A 20,788-nucleotide genomic window follows, 5' to 3' on the forward strand; every position below is an offset into this window, starting at 1 on the left:
TTATTGCTTTTTCTCTACATACTGATAAAGCAAATGCTCCCTTCAGAGTTGTTTACCTTCAGCTGCACACAGCCAAGCAGTTGTTTTAATTAGAAGGTTTTCTATAGACAAGGGCATTTCCCTAATGCTGTTCTTGCTTCAAAACTGAACAGAACAGGAATGCAGTGCAAAAAAATGACTGTGAGTCATCTGTGAAAACAAAACCAGCCCCATATAAACAGAAACCTGGCCGGTACCTGACCCAAGCCCAGTCATCCTACCACTGCTGCTTGTCAGTAGCTGCAAATGGAAACCTCTGTCCTTCCAGCCAGCAAGAAAGTGTTCGCAACCTCGCTGAGCCACTCTGCACAGCTCTGGTTGCAGCACTAGCAACCGGTAAATCAGGTACATGTCCACGTCAGAAAAATATGCATGGCCCTAACAGTTCTGCTACCGCAGGCAGCACCGTTTGGGCTCCTGAGGGACTTTGGGAAAGGGGAGGAAAAGTGAGAAGGAGAACGATGTGGTAAAGTCAGATAGATAAAGTTCCATTTGTCAAAGAAGAGTTGAGGAAAAAAGGCTGATGCATTCCAGCCTGTTGTATAGTGTATTACAAAAGCAATCTATTTTTGTTCCGCTATTATGCCATGGAGAATTCATCTCTCTGCAACAGTAGAAGTGATAAAGGAAAAATTGGCCCTTTTCCTGTAAATCAACTCCAGTGCTTTGGGGGAGGCTGGACTTGCTTTCCGTGGAGCTGAGCGCAAGCTCGTTCTTTCCCGAAGGAGCCCAGCAGTGGAAGCCAAGGTGCTCTTGAAGATCAAGTGCAAAACTCAGTGACCTGGGACGAGAGAACAGGTCTCGAAAATAATCAGCTTGAGCTGGCATCTGGACTCCGAAGTAAATCAAGCACTTGGAGCTTTCAAAAGTTCAAAAGGCTTTAAGAAAGATAAAATCACTTGCCACTGAGCTTCTTATTTAGAGCCTTGATTTTTTAGTTTTAATACAAAGCAATATTACCAGAGAGCTCTTCCCATCAGCTGAGTATGCTGCAATGTCATCACTTGGAGCAAGAGAGGCCAAAACTCTCCACGAGAGGAGGACTCAACCTCCAGATACCGGCAGACATGAAGCCTCTGATGAGAGCCCAGACAAATGCATCTGATGCATCCCACATCAGCAACATTGCCGTGCACATGGACCTCAGCCCTGGGCATGGGCCTCACTGTTGAATGCAGAGTATCGGGGTGGCCAGAGTGTTTCACCCTGAACGGCACATCCTGCTTCACCTTCTGGTGGCCAGCAGCTTCAAGATGCACTCCCTGGGCATCAGGGAGACTGAAGGACTGGCTCTTTGCAAGAAGCTCAAGGACAGGCGAGGACCATGCCGGGTTTGCAGAGGTTGCTGGTCCTCACTGCTGGGAATGACTTTTCTGGTGGGCACAAGCAGCTCAGGCCTCGCTCTCCTACGTGCTGCTAGAGAACAAAAACACATCGCCTCTCCCCTGGGAGAAGACAAGTAGCAGCAGGTCAGTGTGGACAGACAGGCGGGGAAACCGAAAGAAATAATAAGGTTTTGGTAAGGGTGCAAACCAGCGATATCAACACCCCGGCTGTTCAACCATCTCAGGCTGCTGTAGGTGTGCAAGGCAGTATCTAAACAACAGAGCCCCAGCAGCCTCCAGAAGGTCAGCCAGAAACCACACTTCTGCTGCCTCTCGGGCTGCCAGCAGCAAGGAGGTGTCTGGGGATGGCCAAGCCAGGCGATGGGCACTGTCCATCCTGGGATCTCGCTGCCTGGAGGCAGAGAGGGGCACTGCTCTGATGATACCAGGTTAGATATCACCGTGGATTTGCTAGGTGGTTGTTCAGCTCTCTGCAGAGCAGGAGAGCTTGCTTGAGGGGGAAAGTTGATTTCTGCTTGGGAAAGGCTGCAAATGATGGGTGGGGAAGGTGCAGCAGGCTGCAGGGCTGCTCGGAGCAGATGGCACAGCCAGGCCACGAAGCAAAGGGAGAGGCAAGGAAAGGAGCAGGGCTCAGGAGCAAGCAGCAGGCAGACCTGCTGGTCTTACCAGGCCTCTGCTCATCCCTGAGGCACCAAAAAAGCCACTGCCTTGGTCATGCAGGGGTTACGGTGGTATCTTGTGCAGGGAGCATCCTGTGTGGAAAAGGATGCCGCTGTTTACATGATGTACAGTGAGATAAGATGGTTTATAACAGTGAATAATGAATTCCTACGCATTAACCGGAGCTGCAGCACAAACCTGACACCCTCTAAGAGCAAAGTGTTTCCTTCAACCCCATCTTCCCACATATACCTTTCCCCAGCATTGCCCTGTGCACTCTTAATATCTATGCTGGGCAGGGCACTGGGGTCCTGAGGCTGGCACGAGCCTCGAGTCCTCCCACAAGCCCCACCATGATGGTGGTGATGGTGATGATGGTGGAGATGGGCAAGGCTGAGATGAAAGTCACGAGTCAGGCGGACAGGGGGAAACTGCCCTCAGACACATGTGGGCTGTTTGTTTATTGATTGCTGATAATTCAGTTCTTGCGGGGATAAAGGGCAAAAACAATGAAGAAGGGTTTGTAAGAGCCTCATGTTCTCAAGTTCTGGTCTGGCAGCCTGGGAGGTAGTTTGGGTGGTAGCTGCTGGAAGCTGAGTCTGTTTCTTAAATCTCAGGATGTATTTTCAGATTTTATTCCCAGATGGCCAGGTTGTAGCATCCCGATTTACACTGCAGACATTTGCACTTCTGCTCTGTTTTCCATTTTTTGCTTACAAACATTGTGAGGAATGAAAAGAGGCATTTTTCGGCCAAACTAATTTTAATCTAATTTCAGACAGCTTGTTAAGGTAAGGTCAGAGTTCTGTCAATGACAAATGTAATGAAAATAAAGGTCCAGACACCAAAATGTTATGGAAGTGGATAAGGCTTTTTGACTGCTGTCATTACAATTGATAGTTCTATTCAGTCACTTTAAATTTTATTGATTTTTTTTTTTCAAGCACTCCACCTTAAACTTATTTTTCATTTCAAGAAATCAATACTATGGATCCTTTGACACAAGGCATGCAGCATTCTGCCACAGTATGTATTTCATGATGGAAGGAGAAACACTTTTTTTTTTTTTTTTTTTTTTTCCCTGCTCAGTTCTTTTGTCTTGAAAATAAACTGAAATTCTCAGTTACTTACAAAAATACAAATCTGGGGATGACTTCCTGCCCTTGATTCTCTGCACTATATCACCTGTGCTGCTGGCTGCTATGGAGATTTTTTTCCTGAAGCCCTGCTGCTGGTGAACAACAGAGTTATGAATGTGCTTTGAGGTTCATCTAATAGCTCTGACAAGTGGATTTTTTTTCTTCTCCTTCTTCTGTCTGTTTCCTTCCTTCCTTCCTTCCTTCCTTCCTTCCTTCCTTCCTTCCTTCCTTCCTTCCTTCCTTCCTTCCTTCCTTCCTTCCTTCCTTCCTTCCTTCCTTCCTTCCTTCCTTCCTTCCTTCCTTCCTTTTTTCTCCACACGGGTGAAGTTGTATTTCTGGGCAAAACATGAGTGACTGCAGACAGTGCTGCCCTTCACAAGCATCTCTGATGGGCACCTTTGCTCTTCCCATTTGATATATGAGGAACAGATATCTGGTTCCTAGGTTTCACATCATGTCTCCATACTGTATTTTTTTTCTAGCAAATGCATAATTTTCAAAGCCTGGGCTTGAATAATGCCAAACACTTTCCTCTGTCTGGAAAGCTCAAGGGAGTAGAAAGAGCAAGGTCAAATCCCTGCTCTGCCCAAAGGAGATGACCCTTCTGGGCAGCTCAGGTCTTCAGAAGTACCCTGGCACTATGGCTCCCACAATCTTTCTGGCTGATAAATAATTTAGCTCTGGGTATTATGAATCCCCAGCTTTTTATGAGTATAGAAATTTATTACAAGTACAGAAAGTCTCACCTTTATAAATAATTAAACTTAGTTACACACAATGACTGTAGTGAATGATGTGAAACTGAAGCCGAAGGATGGAGTATTTGTCCCTCGTTTTCAAAAAAAAAAAAAAAAAAAAGAAGGGAGGCAAGGGAGTGATAATAACGTATGAGTATACAGGAGGGGTGAGTGGACTACATCTTTCTTCCAAGTATCTCCCTGACCCGGTGGGTTTACAACTACAGATCTGTAATTTTGAGGTAAATGAATTCAGCTCAGACAGAAGCAGGAGAGGAGGAGGGAAGCCTGCAGTCAGCATCTGTATATGTGCAACAGGTACAAAAAGACAATATTCAGCATCCGTATCTCATTACAACCACCACTAAAACAGAATGCTATTAGCAGTCGTGGCACAACAGAGAATGGGAGGGTAGATAAAGAAAGAAAAAAAAAATATCAGGATTGATGTTCTCCTCCTGTATTTGTTATCTTACAGAAAACAGCAGCAGAATACAAATCAACCCATCCCATGTACAGACAAGTGGGATCCTTTGAGACTCTTGTTTTATGGATGAAATAAATTCAGTCATTGGGGGATGAAAGGCTCTATAAGTGTAAAGAAAACCTAACCTTTTGCATATTTTTTTTTTCTTCAGTCAAGAGCTTTCAGAACAGAGTCGTGCAAAGGGAAATGCTAACAGCAGCTTGGCTGTGGATGGTCACAGTTTTCCCTTTAGCGGAAGAAATGCACAGACAAATTCCTTCCACTCGTGGCAACTCCTTGCACCTTCCTGGAGATGACAGTAAAATGGCACATAAGAAACTGTTACTCATTTGGAAAAAAAAAAATAAAAAAAAAAAAAAGGAAAAGAATGTCTTTTAAAAGGGAAATGAGCTAGCTAGGGAAAAGTATGTGGGCAAAAGTGGAAAAAACATACGTTCTGCAAGTTTCGGCAGAGACAGCAGCAGCAACTGCCAGTGCTCTGCTTTCCAGCCTGCAGTTCTCCTCCTGAAGACACAGGTTTGTATGCGCTGCACACAAAGCCAACATCTGTTACTTTTCTGAAGGAATCTGTGTCTTCATGAGAACGTGAAAACACAGCAAGCACCAGACTGGAGAAGCAAGCTCACGTCCCCATCACCATCTCCTCTTCTGCACTGGAGGCACTGCAAAGTTATTCCTCACTCTACAATGCACCTTGCGAAGAAGAGATTTCACAGCCATCTATAGGCTGGATACAGCAGCAAGAGCTGAAATTTGACTGTAAAGATACCTGAAATATTCCCTTTTTCATGTCTCTTGCAGATTAGCGTATTAGGTGGACAACTTTTCATGCTAGTGCCCTTTGCTAGAATATATTGACTTGCAAGGTGGAGTTAAGAAATTGGTCATTATAATGATATCACCCATAAACTCACGGTCCTTTAAATGCCCATCACATCAAATATCCCAGAGCAGCTGGGACTGTTGGGGTTTCCAAGTGCATTGTGTCCAGAAGGTGATTTCTTCATGAAATCAAGCCCCAGTACAAACTGAAGGGCACTTTTCAGGCTGGTGATGAAATTCTTAATTATGCAACATCAAACGCAGCAGTTCTAGGGAGAAGCAAATTCACTTACAAATTATGCACATACATCAAAACCACCCTCTGTTTCGGAGACAAATGCCCAATCAATCCGATCTATTTTGCCATCTACAGCAGACGCTGCATCAGGCTATTTTATAAGTATAAATTTTAATATGTCTCTCCACACTATATTCAGTCAACTCATGATTATCCAGACCCGGGAGAGGGAGCGGAACTAACTCAAATAAAGTAAAGCACAGTTGAACAAAACCAGAGTTAAATCAGATTGTGAAAATAAGTGTTTTATTTTCTATATTAATCTTAGTATAAACTGGAGTTATGATGTAGAAAAAGGTCAAAGACAGGAATAAAAATGCTTTATTTTTGGTGTAGCACAGTCCATTTGAATCTGGATAATCTGCCTACACTTAATTAAAAGTCGACAGTGTATTGCGCACTAGGTGAGAGATTCAGGGGAAAAGCAAAGCTGATTTTGTCTCAGTGTTTGCTAGGACTCTCCTGCTTGGTCCAGGTGATGGATTAAGACAGAACTGGAATGCAATTTACAGCCCCGTCCCCTGGGCAGCACTTCAGGAGGAAGGAGAGCAGAGACGGAGAAAGCATAATCCTGGTGTGCTGGCAAAAGGCAACTTGCTTCCAAAACATGTGGGGCAGGGCCACAGGCAGGGGGTTTAAATGAGACCAGGCTGGGAGAACAAAACCACTTGCTAAGCTTGAGGCGATGCCGAAGCCCTCTGAGACTGGGCAGGCAGTGCCCAGCTGGCCGGGGAGCACACACTGAAGGCAACGCTCCCATCACCAGCACCGCATTGCCCCGGCTCTTCTGGTGCTCCGAGCATATGAAGGAGGGGCAGGTAACAGCTAGAAGAAATTCTGTGTGTTCAGTAATCATCCTTAAAGGGATTTGATTCTTTATTACATTGTCCTGAATTATATTAGAGGTAGCACACAGAATAAAGATTGGGCTCCCTCGCCCTTTTATGCCTCCAAACGCAGCTGGAATGCTAGAAAACAATAAAGCTCCTTTTTTTTTTTTTTGTTTTTCTCTCTTCACTTAAAGGAAAAGGTGCTTAACAGTAGTTTTAAGATTAGGAAGGAAATGGGTATTTAAAAAAGAAATATATTCCTCTTGGGTCACTACAAAAAGCTGTTTCGATATTGCTAGAACCAATGGAAATAAAGCCAGCATGTCATCAGATTCTTAATACAGCACCAGATCTAATTGAATCTTTTGCATCTATTTTTAATGAGCAGCTCGTTTGTTTAATGTGATGGCTACATAATTATGAGTATGAGTTTGTTCTCTGCTTGGGACATATTGGTACTAATGCAGTGATATTTAATTACTGTCTCTCAAGGAATTATGAGAAACAAGCTGCCAAGCTTGAAAACACGGTGATTTATTCCTTGTTGAACAGCCTGCAAAGTGGCACGGGCCCCATTTACCTGGGTGGTATTGCTGAGAGGAACAAGCCTTTCCTCCCCACTTTCTTCCTCAGCATCTAGCACTGCAGGTCTGTATGGAAACCAGCCCGACACCTCCTCATGCGATGCACTACTGGGTGCGACTGTCTATAAGGAGAATTAAAAACCTTAAATTAAATGTGCAAGAGCTCGGCACAGCTAATTTCGGAACATTAGTGAGCAGTAAGAATGAGGATGCGATCCAGCTGTTGAGGCAGAAACCATGCAACACCCCAGACATACACATCTGATTTCAGAGGAACAGCATCATCTGTCCCCGTCGCAGCCTTGTGGCCCTATTTTTGTCTGCTAATAGGTAGGGGAGGCTCCAGCACCCAGCAGTGGCTGTAAGAAGCTGCCGAGGTTCCTGCTGGGAGCTCCCTGTCCCAGTTTCTGTCCCCGGGGCTCGGGACTTGACATGTGTTCGTGCCACATGGCACCGCTCAGCCTCTCCCTGCTCGGCTCCGGTGGCTGGTTGCTGCAGAGGGAGCTGACAGCAGCGGCGGGGAGGGAATTACTGCTGCTAATAACTCTGCAGCACATCCAGCCTCTGCCTTCTTTCCACGCTTTAACCAGGATGAAGGGATCAATCACTGTAAGTTTCCCCCCCACCAGGCTGAAGGGCAGCTCCTGACATCCGCATGCCTTTGTTGTGGGCGCTGGGTTTTTCCCATTAGCAGTCATGTTCATCTGATCCCTGAAAAAAAATAATAAAACCCCTTAAAGAAGCATATAATAAATCTTCACCCTCTATCCAGCCCTTCTGGTAAGGAACAGCCTATGCACCTTGCCTTCCCTTGTCCATTCTAACTAACATAGGTATTTTTATTTTTTGATAAGACTTGGGAAGGCTTCTCCAGCATTTTCAGTGCCTGATTTCTGCAGCCAGGCCTGAGCAAGGAAGGGTGATGGAGCTGGAGGCCATCCACACACCAGGGCTGGATGCAGATCATTGCTCTCCTGGCCAATTTACAGCTCTTTCTCTGTACACCACCACTTCTCCCTTTGGGGTAAGGCTCCCATACATGCGACCCCATCAATAACACTGAGCTTTGTCCTGAAAAATACTTCTGGATCCTCACTGCTACCACTTGTCCATCTCTTTCTTAAGCAGAGAGACTCTTTGGGGGCTGGTGGCCATAAGGAACACCTTCAGAAGTGCGCTGATTTCTTTAACAACATATCCTACCTGCTCCATTCCTGGGTTGTAGCAGTGGCACAAGCTAACTGCAGAGCAATCGGGGAATAACATCATTTCACTGATGTAAATTACTGGAGAATTACCATTATTTCCAGCAGAGCTACAGTGTAGCCTCCACACAAATAAGTAACTTACATAAACCCTGTTATTGTCCTTCAGCTGTTTTCTAGGTGCCAGGAGCCACAGCTGTTGGGAATTCCATAGGTGTGCATTAACAAAATTAGAGATTTATAGTTTAGCCAAAGCCAGAAATCCCCCTGGCATTACTGAATCAAACCTCGCTACTTTGTTTGCACAAGGCAAGCCCAATATAACTCAAAGCAACTTTCTAGGGGGAAACAGGATGAACAAAATCCACTATTATCATTTCCATTCTTTGCTCCAGCTTAGAATGAGACTGGAAGGGAGTATTTTTGTTTTAAAGGTGCATATTCTTGCCAGTACAGCGTGTTACAGGAGGAGGAGCAGGGTCAGCGCACACTAAAACACTAGCTTGGGCTGGCACCAAAATATCACGCTCAGATGCTTGAATAACCCACAGTGAAGGGAAGATTAGACAAATGAACGATAAAACTGACTGCTCCAGCTTGTCCTCAATGGATAGGAAAGTAATGAAAATCTCATGAAAGATAAATGGTAAAGTTAGTTTAAAATGGATTTAATGAAAGTAAAAGAGGACGAGTGTTCATTCCAGGCTGCTGATTTATATTTTCTATATTTTAGCCCTCATAACCAAGTCCTGTCTCGTTAGCCATTAGAAGTTTAATACAGGGTTACACGTTCCATCAAAACCCAAGCAGCTTTTAATACTTTGAAGGAGCACAATGCTGCATTTTGAAAGATTAGCAAGGGTGTCCTTGGCTGGATTCTTGCATATTAAAAAGTGATCTTCAAACCCAAGTTTTACTTGTGGGATAGGGGGATGGGGAATAATTCAAACCATCTCTCCCTTTCTTTCTATCATTGAACTTGGCATAATGTAAAATGATACCAAACTTGCAACAAAAGGAATAACGGTTTATAAAGAATTAGCTATGAAATGAGAGGATCTTGTGAAGATGAAACGTTCCAAAATTAGCCGAGCCTTTTTTTTTTTTTTTAATTCTATATTCTTTGTCTTTCAGCTGCTCTCAGATTCTAGAAAGAATGAGCTAATTTTTTCCTACTTCTTCGTCTCAGTATTTTCCACAGCATAAATAATACATAACAATAACAATATTGGTTTTATTTGAAAATAAATAAATAAATAAGTAAATGGAGTCTGCCTTGGAGTCAGAGCCAGGCTGGAGGCAGCCCCAATGAGCACGAGGGTGATGCACCGTGACAAAGCGCTCGTGTTACCCAGCGAGGACCATGAACCAGCCACACCATCCTTGGCTGGATGTGCAGGAGAAACATCAGCAAATGGAGGCCTATGGATGCATGACATTTTAGATGGGCAAAAAATAAGCTAAAGTCCTTTGTCAAACAGGAGGCAGAGCACAAACGCAGCCCCAGGCTGCCCACACCGCCTTGCCAGTGACTCAGCACCGAAACTGAGCCTTTGGGACCAGATAGCTCAGTCTCCTGTGACTCATCCCCAAAACAACAGTAAGGCTGCCAAAATGCAGCGGGGTGTTGTGACAAAGTTTCTAGGCAGCGGTGTGGAGCGTGAGGCCAATGCACCCTCTCTGTAGGGGGAAAGGCAACGATTTTAGGTCACCACTGCTGACCTGGGCTGCATAGGTATGGACTTAGGAAGGAGCAGGTTTGGCCAGCCTGGGGCTAATTGCAGCTAGCGAGGAATTTAGAGCACTGGAGCACCTGGCTGTAGTGACAGCGTGTGAATCCAGAGCCCTGCAGATTGACAGCAATGTCCTCAATCTTTTTAGCTGTATAAATAAGTAAACAAATACATAGCGTGTAATTTCCTCCAGAATCAAAAGGGCATTTTCAACACATGGTCAAGGAGCAGCTCCCCCTCCCAGGTTCCTTCCCACCCACATCCCCAGGACTCCCAGGCAATGCAGGGCCCTGCTCGTGTCTCTGCTTCTCCTCTCCCAGCCTCCGTTGCCATAAAGCAGCTGGGAGCGCTAAGTGACTTTCTGCACCAGCGCCCATCTCGTTGCCTCCCCTCAGCAGCTGGAGATGTGGGGCCTGACTTCAGTCAATTGATTTTGATGGGGATCGCATCCACTTACCCAGGGCAGAATTGGATGCACCAGGAGCGTCTCAGCCCATGAATGAACAATTGTACCAGCGGCAAGGACGCAAAGGCAACAGATTTCAGGCTCTCGCAGGCAGCAGTAACAGTCAATCACCTGCATGGAGTGATTGTGTTACAGTAAATCCTCCTGCGCCGTGGAGTGAAACTATCCCATTCCTGGCCTCTTTGGATTCAAAGCAGTAACTTGTTTCCTGATGAAACTCAGCTGCTCTTTATTTTCCCATGGGAACCTGTTGCACGGTAGCTTTGTAATCCGTGATCAAAATAAAGGAATGCAACCTTGGCAAAGGGAGCGCTTTGAGATGCAAATCCCCCCAGAGCCCACTTGCTACCCTGCACTCTTATTCTGATGTATGAGCATTTTAAAACCACAGTCTTATTTTGGTGGTCAGTAGTGCCTCAAAGTCTCATCCCAGATCTCAGTCCCATTGCAAAATGCCAACTGAGGAGCTCCCAGAAAACAGCCCCAGCAGCAGGTCCCATGCCATGGAGGTGACCCCTGTCCTGTGATTTTTGTGCCATGCCATGAAGGGGCTGTCTGGGGACAGCTGCATCACAGATGATCAGCAGATGTGGAGAAGTTTTTGTGGGTGTCCTGCTGCCCTGTGATGGGTTTTTGGCCCCTTTTCATCCTAAAAGCTCAGTGAGTGCAACCAGCAGGGTCTCAAACATCATGAGCAGGGCAGGACAGGGCAGATGGGTGCCCTACCACAGCCCCCAAAAGTGCTGGGGGTTGTTGCCCCTGATGCAGGAGAAGCAAATACATTACCCACTGTGGCCAATGCCAGACAAACACAGGCAGTTTTCAGGCCTTGCTGAGTAGGGCACATATCTCCCCAGAGAATAATCTCCCAGAAATCGACACATAACATTGAAAGACAAATGAGAATGAAAAGGCCTCTCAAATTTAATAGCCTCCATGAATTACACTGCCTTTCGTCTACATGGACTGTCACTCTTTCCATTAAAGAGTCACTGTCATCAGTAATCCATTTTAAGATTTATAGATGTGAAGATTTATAGACTTACTGTTCTTATCTGCTTTTTTTTTTTTTTTCTATGCATCTCCATAGGCTCCCAAAAGATGGGATTCTATCCTGAACCTCCCCCCTGCATCTGAAAAACTAAAACAGTGATGGGGTGGCAGGCCTTTGAGCTGGAGGCCAACAAAACCAATTATGCTGATAAGGATAGCAAGAACGATAGTATGGAGGTGGGGGGAAGAACTAGAAAGAAAGGGTAAATGGTGAGCAGGAGAAAACAAGAGAAGTAGAATCCAGGTTTTCATTTATTTTTCACAGATTCTCACTCTATAAGTTCCATAAGTTCTTAAAATAATAATAATAATAATTAGGTTATTTTTCTTATTTGGTCATTTTTATCTTAAGACAAAAAGCCCTGCATCCTTGAAGTGAATATATTCAGATCCAGCTCTCACATATGAGAAGGCCACTTTACTATGCTCACAACAAAAAATATACTCAGGTGGGAGTATACTGACATTACAAAGTCTCTTCAAACAGCTAAAAGAATTGTAGTATAAACGAGCCTCAAGCTACCTACTTTGCATATTTTTATCTGATTCTAGTGCAGTTGAACAGTTTGCTCTGGTAGTAATTGAGTGCCCGTATGTGGATTAATACCTCCAGCACAGAAGAATTTGAGTATGTTCGTGCTGCTTGAAACTCGTCTGTTTGCATGTGCAACTTGATACTGGGTAAAATTGCAAATACTTACGTGACTTAGAAATCAAAGTACTATTCAAAAGCTTCAACTCATTCTGAATCTAGTTTTGGAATGTGTGTGTGAGAAACAGATTTACTTATCCTCACTTCATTATTCTGCATATTACGTTGCCAGCAGGTAGCCTTTGAGAGAACTCTGAAAAAGTAGTATTGGACAAAATTCCTTAGGTTACCTCTAAAATCTTTGTTCCTGCTAAATATTGCTTGATATTTTTGTACGTGCTTGTCTATAAGGAGAACTAGGACAAAGCTTTTTCTGAGTTTTGTTGCTGTGCTAAAGAAAGCTGCTATATGTGGTGAGATACTGCAGAGAATGCTTTGGTACAAATGGATCCGGTGTAGCACAATAGACATCTGCAGGCAACACTGTCCATGTATATTAAAAATAAGGCTCTCTTTCCAAATGCAAATTTTCTTAAGGAACAGTGAACTGTAGGGACTGTCTGTGTAATGCATTCTAATTAGCTTCCTCCTAGTAGTAGCTATTACCACAGGCTATCGTCACATTGAAAGCTGCGTCTGTGCTGATCCTTTACAACACGCACATGTGATGGCTGTCAAAGTAATTATCAGCACAATGTGTATTTTCTGGTTTGAGACAGAGAGAAACTTCAGTGGTGTATTAATTTTCCTGTGCTCTTGGGGAAAAGCAGAAGAGTGCTAGGACTCATTTCAAATTGATCCTTCTCAAGCTCTTCAGCAGATAAGGTTATGACCTGTGAATTCAAGAGCTGGCTTCCTGCACTCTAATGTATTACGCAGGAAGGAAACCATGAATCCAAACCTGTTAGAGTCTCCTCCTTGAATAAATAGTTTCCCAAATAAGTGCCCTAGTCTCATTGCCTTTGATAACCCTTTGGTTGAATGTCATTAATGTGCTTGCATTTTTCTCCCAACAGCATTGTGCTCCTGCTAAACAGTTTCTATTCTGTCTCTTCTGCTGTCTTTTATGCTTAACACTTTTTGCATGGCAGAACAGCTATTTGAGATATAAAATTCAGCTGGTCAGAACTGTAAATAATGGAAGTTCAGTGCTCTTACACTCATTTTATCCTATGTTATCTGGAAGCTGATGCTGAACACAGGTCGTTTCATGGAGAAATGGTGTTGGGGAGACCCTCAAAGAGGTGAGGTGCTTGGACACAAACAAATTCTTCCTCTCTGGGAAGCGTATTACAGAATCACAGAATGTTAGGGATCGGAAGGGACCTTGAAAGATCATCTAGTCCACACCCAGTCTAGTATTACTGCACCTGGAGCGTCTAGGGGATATTTGTGTTGTTCTGTGGCCTAAGGACCAGGAAAATGAGAAAATGGTGTAGGCCTCGCCCACATGTCCAACACCCTTCTTGCATCATGAGGGCTGTCTGTGGTCGCCTCCCTCTACCTGAAGGCCGGTGTTTCTGAAAGTGTAAGAGCTGGCAATTAGGGCATCCTGCAAACCTGTGGATCTTGCAGCTCTGTGACAAAAGGAGGCTTCTTACCTGGGAGCACAGACGTTGCCTGTAGCTGCTCCTGGGGTTCTTCCAAGCCACCCAGCTCCTGCAGGACCAGCTGTAGCTCAGCACAAGACGGACAGTAGGACACTGCAGTTGTTCACTGCTCAATGACTCCCACCTGGAACCACTGCAGAAGGGGCCAGAATTTGGCAGATGGCCTCTTTCTTCATCTCCCTTGCTCCAAATGCCCTAAGTCACGGCTGGGGCCAGTCGTGCTGGAGAGCCAGGCCAGAGGGAGGCACGCAGGAGGCAGCAGCCTCTGTGTCTTCATGAGAGCTTGTGGAAGGTGACCAGTTATTAAATATATCTGCAAACAAAGCAGATGATGGAAAACACCATTTCGCAGCCTTCTGGCAGCAGTCGCCACACTGACAGGGAGCAACACGGTATCAGACGGTGGCAGAGCCCAAAACTCATTTTTTACACACACATCCCCCCTATTTTAGGTAGTGATTTAGAGATCAGAGGAAAGGCTTGACAGTTTAATATTTAAACAATTTGTTTCATGTTTAGACCATCATGTTAATGATCTGTGTGTCACAACAATAATCAAGTGGGGTGGAAACTCACTTGCAATTAGCCATGTCTCCTGTCACAGCCTACACAGAACATCAGGCCCATGGGCGCTAATTTTAGCTAAATGCTTACTTCAAAATTTAATTTGCATTCTATTTCTCCCCACAGTCCACAAATGCTTGCATTCTCCAGGGCTCTGCCTGTAAAGTCTCCCTGCTCTTGACTCACAGGGGATGAATCCGGGATAGCCCCAGCTGCAGAGCTGGTCCCCTTCCTGCTCCGCTGCCATGCACTTTCAGATCCTCATTCCCCATCCTCGATGCCCAGATGGATTCAATCCTCTACCTGAGCTCTAGCGAGAAAAACATTTCAATTTCTAGGTGCCAGCATGAGCAAGACACCTGCTGTGCCCCTCAGAGTCTGCCCGTGGGCCTCAGAGCATCCTGCACACACACAGGGAGAACACAGTTATTCCAGAAATTTGGGTAGCCATCAGGGAAAACTACAATGCTCTAAAATTATTTATCTAGGTTGTTTTGAACTACCAAAGCGGTGATAAAATAGCCTGATTGATCCACAGACCTTACTCAAAACCAGATTTAATCCTCTTGCACTAAAATACCCTCCTCTCACCTCTTTATTCTCCCTCTTTAATAATCTGCATTGTGCTGGCATTAATGCTAGCCAGAGGCCTGTCATGCTGAAGACTGTGTGCACAAAGCCAAGGCCAGTGATCTAAACAGCTGAAAACCTCGCTTCAATTTTGGTGCAAATAATGCAAAACAGTCTTCACAGCACTGTTCAACAAGCCATGGAATTTTCTGAGGAATTTGCATTATGTTGAAAAATCAAGCTGGACACTTTTTTTTTTTTTTAACATAAAAATGAAACAATAACCTTGTTGCCACCAGCAGCTTTTACTGAGAGCAACCTGGCTCGTTTGACGATAGCGGAGAGGTTTTGACTGATTGTCTCGCTGCGTATCAAACTCCAGCTCTGCTGTGGTGGAGACCCGAGTAACAATATCCCCAGCAACACGCTGCTGTGCCTCTCCAACATCTTTATTAACGATGTACAGCAGAGCCCCTGCTGCTCGCTGGCGCTTACCACCAGATTTATGGCTAACTTCCATGGCCTTTCCCACTAGTCTTAATTTATTATAACAACACTGTTCATACATGAGCTTTTCCTGTTAGGGAGACAGTGGCGTGTCCTGTAGCACTGCAGCAGATGAAGTTTATTAAAGCGCCACCAGTTTAAGCAGCAGAAGTCCCAGGGCAAGGCATCTCTCCCAGCTCACAAGCTGCAAAGTCGCCTTTTTAGCCCTCGCAAAGTGGAGAGAATTTATCACGCTCATAAAAAAAGAGCAGTTTGCATCTGGCCACTTGCTCAGGAGGGGATCTCCAAAACCCTCGTTTGCAAAGTCTGAGCTAAGCTCTTTCTCCTCCCAGTGGGCCACCTACCACAGCTCAGCTCACCAAGAGTGACCTGTTTTTCTGTTTTTCCAGCATGACGTGATTTTCCCTAAACCTCCCCAGATTCCCACCTCCTCTGAGTTACTGAGGACAGACCAGGAGAGAAACCCTGGATGATCTGCCTGCAGAAAAGCCTCATGCCAGCAGGATTTCTGCAGAAAGGTGCAGAACTGGTGTGGCAGAAGAATGCAAAGGGGCGCCTTCTCCAGGGCACTGGTGAGCCATCCTGACCTACACATCCAGGGAAAGCAAGCCAGACAGCTGGCCCTGGTGGGACTGCTTCAGCATGAAACCCACAGATGACCTGGAGGGTCTCTGGGGCTATCTCACTCCAGACAAGGTTTGCATGTGCCTTGTGTCCCAGCTGGGTTGGTCTGGGGCAGCTCCTGGCCCCACTCAAGGCATGCCACGTGTAGGAAGGCAGTGATGGAGAGCTGCCCAGGGGCACTCATTTCAGGCACAGCAACATCAGCCAGGGCCCTTCGAGGTCTATCTGTAACTACATTTTCCAGCTGCATGCAGAAGGAAAAAGTCATACACGCTTTTATATGGTCCAATAATAATCACTCTATGAATCTACACTATTTAATAGCAAATGATCCTTTCCAGTAATTTTTTAGTCATTCTAATGGAATTTCTTTATTAATAAATTTTTATTAAATTTGACACAGCGATAACAAAAAGCTATAGAAAAATATTCAATTTTATTATGGTCTATAGTACCTTTCCATAAAGGTTAATATGGACTCACCACTCCTAATAATTAAATGGCAATACTCCTGCTGAGGATAGTCAAACCTCACAGTTCTGCCCTTTCAAGAAGAGTCCTTCATTTTACATTTAAACTCCACTTTTCTTCTATGGTTTTCCCCATGAATAAGCTAGATTTGCAGAAATTTAGTGGTCTTTTCTTTCCTCCCCAGGTACTACTGGATGCTATAGTAAAATACAAAATAAAATCTACTGATCAAGACAATTCTAAAGCTGTCAACATATTTTGTTCCCTAACTATACATCCAAATCATCTCGAAGGTATTGTAGTCGTCTCCTGGAGTTGATAAGCCATTTAATGTATTATTCTGGTGACAGGCAAGATGGCATTTGCTACAAGCATTTTATGATTCAGTAGTTTTCAGAGAGACTAGAAAACTAAGCAGCAGATTTACACTATAACAAAATAAAAGCTGAGATCTCATCAGCCTGATGAATGACTAAAGCAGCTTTCATCTACAGATTTTCAGCTAGTTTGCCTGAAGGTGGAGAACTTATTGTTTAGGACATTATAGCAGGACCTCGAGGCTATAACCAAATGGCATGTGGTGAAGGCTCTGCACATGCAGGGGGTAGAAATACTGCTAACTCTGGGGCAGTTTCCATCTAAGAAAGACATGTAAGTGCAATAAATTGAAAGAAAAAGGAAACATGAGGAAAAGAGAAGTTCTATATGCCTGTACATGTGCTAACGTACCAGAAACCCTGCCTGGCAGGCTGCTCTGCTCAGGCAGTTGGCTGTTTGCAAAGGGTGCCACAGCGGATTATTTATTTATTTATTTATTTTCAGAAAGAGATAAATGCAAGGAGAAAAGCAGCTTAGAAGGGCCATTACATACATAAGGTTTGGCATCGGCAGGCAGGCAGATATAGTATCACTGGCTACCTTATTTCTTAGCAAACAGATATTAGATAATGCCTCCTTCTCTGCCAAGCAATGAGTCAGGGGCTGAGATGAGAGGAGAGCTCTGGCCTCTTGACTCCCCCTCTCCACATCTGACCAGAGATCACTCCAGCTGCCTTCCAGCAAGCAAGTCAGGTTTCAGCCAGGCATTCGAAATGGAGACAGCTGTCAATGGTATGGGTTAATGGTACCGGTGCCTGCGGCTCAGCACCAAGGGCCACATTCAGACCACCTTCCACCAAGGGTTAACCAGGCTGGTTTGAGCTAAAGTGCCACAGGAGGCATGAGAGCAATGGAAAACTCATTATGTCTCAGCACCTTCTGACTGTGCCTCTCCATCATCTCTAATCCCTCATCCCCCTCCGTTCGGACGTCATCTGCACCTTCCCAAAGGCTCACAAATGTCAGGTCCTCCTCTCACAAAGCAAATGGCTGTGAGGACATGAAGCACCGTCAGATCTGAGCCCCTGTAGTACATACAAAGGCCAGTGGAAATCCTGGACAAACCCACCGACTGCATTTCCATGCATGTACATTTTGGTGCTTTCCATCTGACTTTTAAACCACGAACAATCTTCGAAAACTTCCGAAGATTTGTCCTATATTTGAACCTTACTCACAGTCTTCCACTTGCTTAGCCGTGAACATGATTTTAACAAATCCATTTCAACCTCTTAGTTAATTTGTTTCTGAGGCCTTTCTCTTTCAGAGTGTGTAATTAAACTAAAAGAGCCTGGAAAAGCCCCTTACAGTAAATAATTTACAAGTTCCTCCCTGGGGACATTTTTTAATTATAACTCCACTGGTCAGATCTTCCTGAATACTCTGAGATAGCATTCCCTGCTGGGATCCTGAAATATAATTACCTTATTCCTTTGGTAATGGTATTTTTCCTTAAACTACCCATTTCTTATGCAGGGCAGGCAGATTTGTTTATAAACAAAGTAAAGCCTGATAGGTGCTTTGTCATGAGAAGAGCAATAATGACATTCACTGCAACAGACAGGGGCACATCCATTTGGGGAAGGATGATACCGTTTCGAAGCAATTTTTATAAATCCTACCCTGACAATCCAGCATTGATACGAGGGAGCATACAGACAGCCCAGGCTCCTCTCCTTGGCAGCCTGCCTTGCTCCCCAAGTGCCATTTTATGCATAGCAAACGTAAATAATTCTGACGCACCTACCAGCCCCCTAACCTTTGTGCTTCAGAAACACTGTTATATACCATCAAACTGACAGTGATTTCATGTTATGTGGCAAACAGAAAAACCCAGAGCGACAGCGGCGAGTTTTAGGTGTCAAATGAAAGCTGTCACATTTATTTAGCTCTGTGATTCTCGAGACGATATACATAAATATTGGTTTACTGTCCCCACCAGCCAAATGTTAAGGGCTGTCTGCATCAGCTGGGGCCCTGTGGCTCCCCAGGCCTGTGCTGATCTCCTTCTGACCCAGGAGGGGCTGGTAAGGAACATAGTGCCTGCTCCTCTCGTTCCCAGTGTCACGGTGCATTAAATGCCTCCCTCACAGCCGTAGCCAAAAGGGCGGTTGGGAGCATGAGTGGCAGAGATCGGCTTTGTAGTGCCCAGTGATGTGATCTGTGAGATAAGAAAGCCTTCAAAGTATGCTTTCTTTTTCTGTACCAATTATTTCCAGCTAGCCCACAAAGAAGTGGCTTGGCACCTACCTGCGGCTGTGCTGGACAGGAGCTCCTAGTTTGCAGCCAAATTTTTGCTTTTCCCTTTTGCCCCATTTTAAACTCCCCCACACCAAAATGAGTGACCAAGCCCTCAGTTCTCTCTAGTTTCTGTACAGCTGTTAGTGCTGGCCCTGAAGTCTCTGCATCATTTGCTAGCCTTGTTGTACACAGCTGCTCACCTGTTATCACCCGCAGTGAAATATGTGTGTCAAACCAAGGTCTGTTCTGGTGAACACACCAAAGCTCAGCCAGAAGGATTAAAAGCTAATCCAAAAGGCCCATAAAGTGTGACTAACCTCATATCTAACTGGTCAAATAATAGTAAGAATAATAAAATAAAATAAAGTAATAATAATAACAGTAATAATAATAATAAAATACCTTCTTATGTAAAGAATGCCTAAGAAAAGCAAAGCCACAAGACAGAGGATTTGGGTAATAAGGAGGCTTTCTTGGTAGCTATTTGATTTATGTAATATAAAGTGTTCTAATAAAACGCAGTCAAAAAAAATTATTCAGCCTCAAAACCACACATCATGGCTTCCCCTCTGCTTGAATGTAACAGCGAGAGGTCATTAGTGCCTGATTATATTCTGCTATGCTGCTATGGGCTCTCAATTTGTGCCTAAAGTAGGATTGGAGTGGCGTTGACGCAGTCATGCTTAGTGTCACACTAACCAAAAGCACAGAAACAAGTCTCAGGAGCCCAGCTATGCTGCCAGGGTTAGACTTTGAGGCAGGACGCTCCTATAAGCACCCCAGTTTGGGTGGGATGGAAGGACGTAGCTGTTTGAATAGGGCTGGACGTAGTATACGCATTTAAAACATTTATCAGGATTGGGATCCAGGTTTCCTCTGTGAAAAATACTGGCTTCAGCACAGCTTTGTTGATGTCCATGGCAGGCAGTGCCATCTGGCATAGGTCTCATCCTAATGTGACCAGTGAACTCTAGCAGCCTTGCAGACAAACCTGCTACACACGAAGCCTGCCCTGTCTTTTCCTTTTTGCTCTCCATATGCCAACAGAAGTTCAGAAATGAAGAAGGAATTAAAACACTGCCAGGATATGAAAAAAAAAGTCCAATTTTCTCATCACACTTGTTCCCTGAAGGTCCTGAATCTTAAGAGTCTGCCTTCATCCTGTACAGCAGAACAGCTGACAGCACTGCAGAGCTGAGAGAAGCTGGAGAACGCTCTGCTGCATGCACCAACACCATCATCTCACCTTCTGCTTGCACAATGCTGTATGACACCTGAACACAACTTATTCTGCATAGTTTGCAACACACCAAGTGAGAAAATGCATCTTTCATTTGGCGGAAGGATTCAGTTTGATAAAGAACTGACAGGCAGCCAAGTCTGAGCACCATCGTTTTACTAAATAGCCCGAGCTGCAAACTGCTTCCAGCTGTCTTGTTCAGGCTGCAGCTTTGCTGTGCACGCTGGTGGGAAGGCCAGCAGGCCAACATTGAAGGTGCATCTTCACCCCAGGCAGACAGACCTTCAGTAGCATGGGGTAAAGAAACACCAGGGTGCACAGGCCAGAGAGACCTGAGCTAATGGAGCTCTGTTAACCTCAGAACAAGAGGGTTTTAATTAATTACTCTATTGGCAAAATGGGAATAAAATTGAATACAAGCTTTCTGAGATGAAAGATTCATATAATCACAGGTAGGCACGGTTTTGTTCACAAGGACAGTTACCATGGACGAAGTCTTAAGGGCATTCTGGTCTGCATCTGGTCCTTGAGAATTCATGGAATTTTTAATGATGACATGCAGTAGTTTGGTTAAAATAAATGCACTGACTTA

General features: G+C 44.7%; 2 long non-coding RNA genes across 2 annotated transcripts in view; one reads left to right on the top strand and one right to left on the bottom strand.

Moving 5' to 3' along the window:
- Window positions 1–16,574, top strand: part of LOC311442507 — a 39,979-nt gene extending 23,405 nt beyond the window's left edge. The window contains exons 2-4 of the long non-coding RNA XR_014696695.1: window positions 13,178–13,235; window positions 15,632–15,814; window positions 16,522–16,574. This is a non-coding gene — a long non-coding RNA (uncharacterized lncRNA). The remainder of the gene's footprint in view (window positions 1–13,177; window positions 13,236–15,631; window positions 15,815–16,521) is intronic.
- On the bottom strand, window positions 7,540–13,895 carry LOC311442509. Its single transcript, XR_014696700.1, has 3 exons — window positions 13,593–13,895; window positions 10,338–10,457; window positions 7,540–7,653 (listed from the first exon to the last, which is right to left on the bottom strand). It is a non-coding gene; the product is annotated as an uncharacterized lncRNA (long non-coding RNA).
- Window positions 16,575–20,788: the final 4,214 nt, after the last annotated feature.

Source organism: Aythya ferina, assembly GCF_964211825.1.
Source record: "Aythya ferina genome assembly, chromosome: 11".
NCBI classification, from domain to species: Eukaryota; Metazoa; Chordata; class Aves; order Anseriformes; family Anatidae; genus Aythya; species Aythya ferina.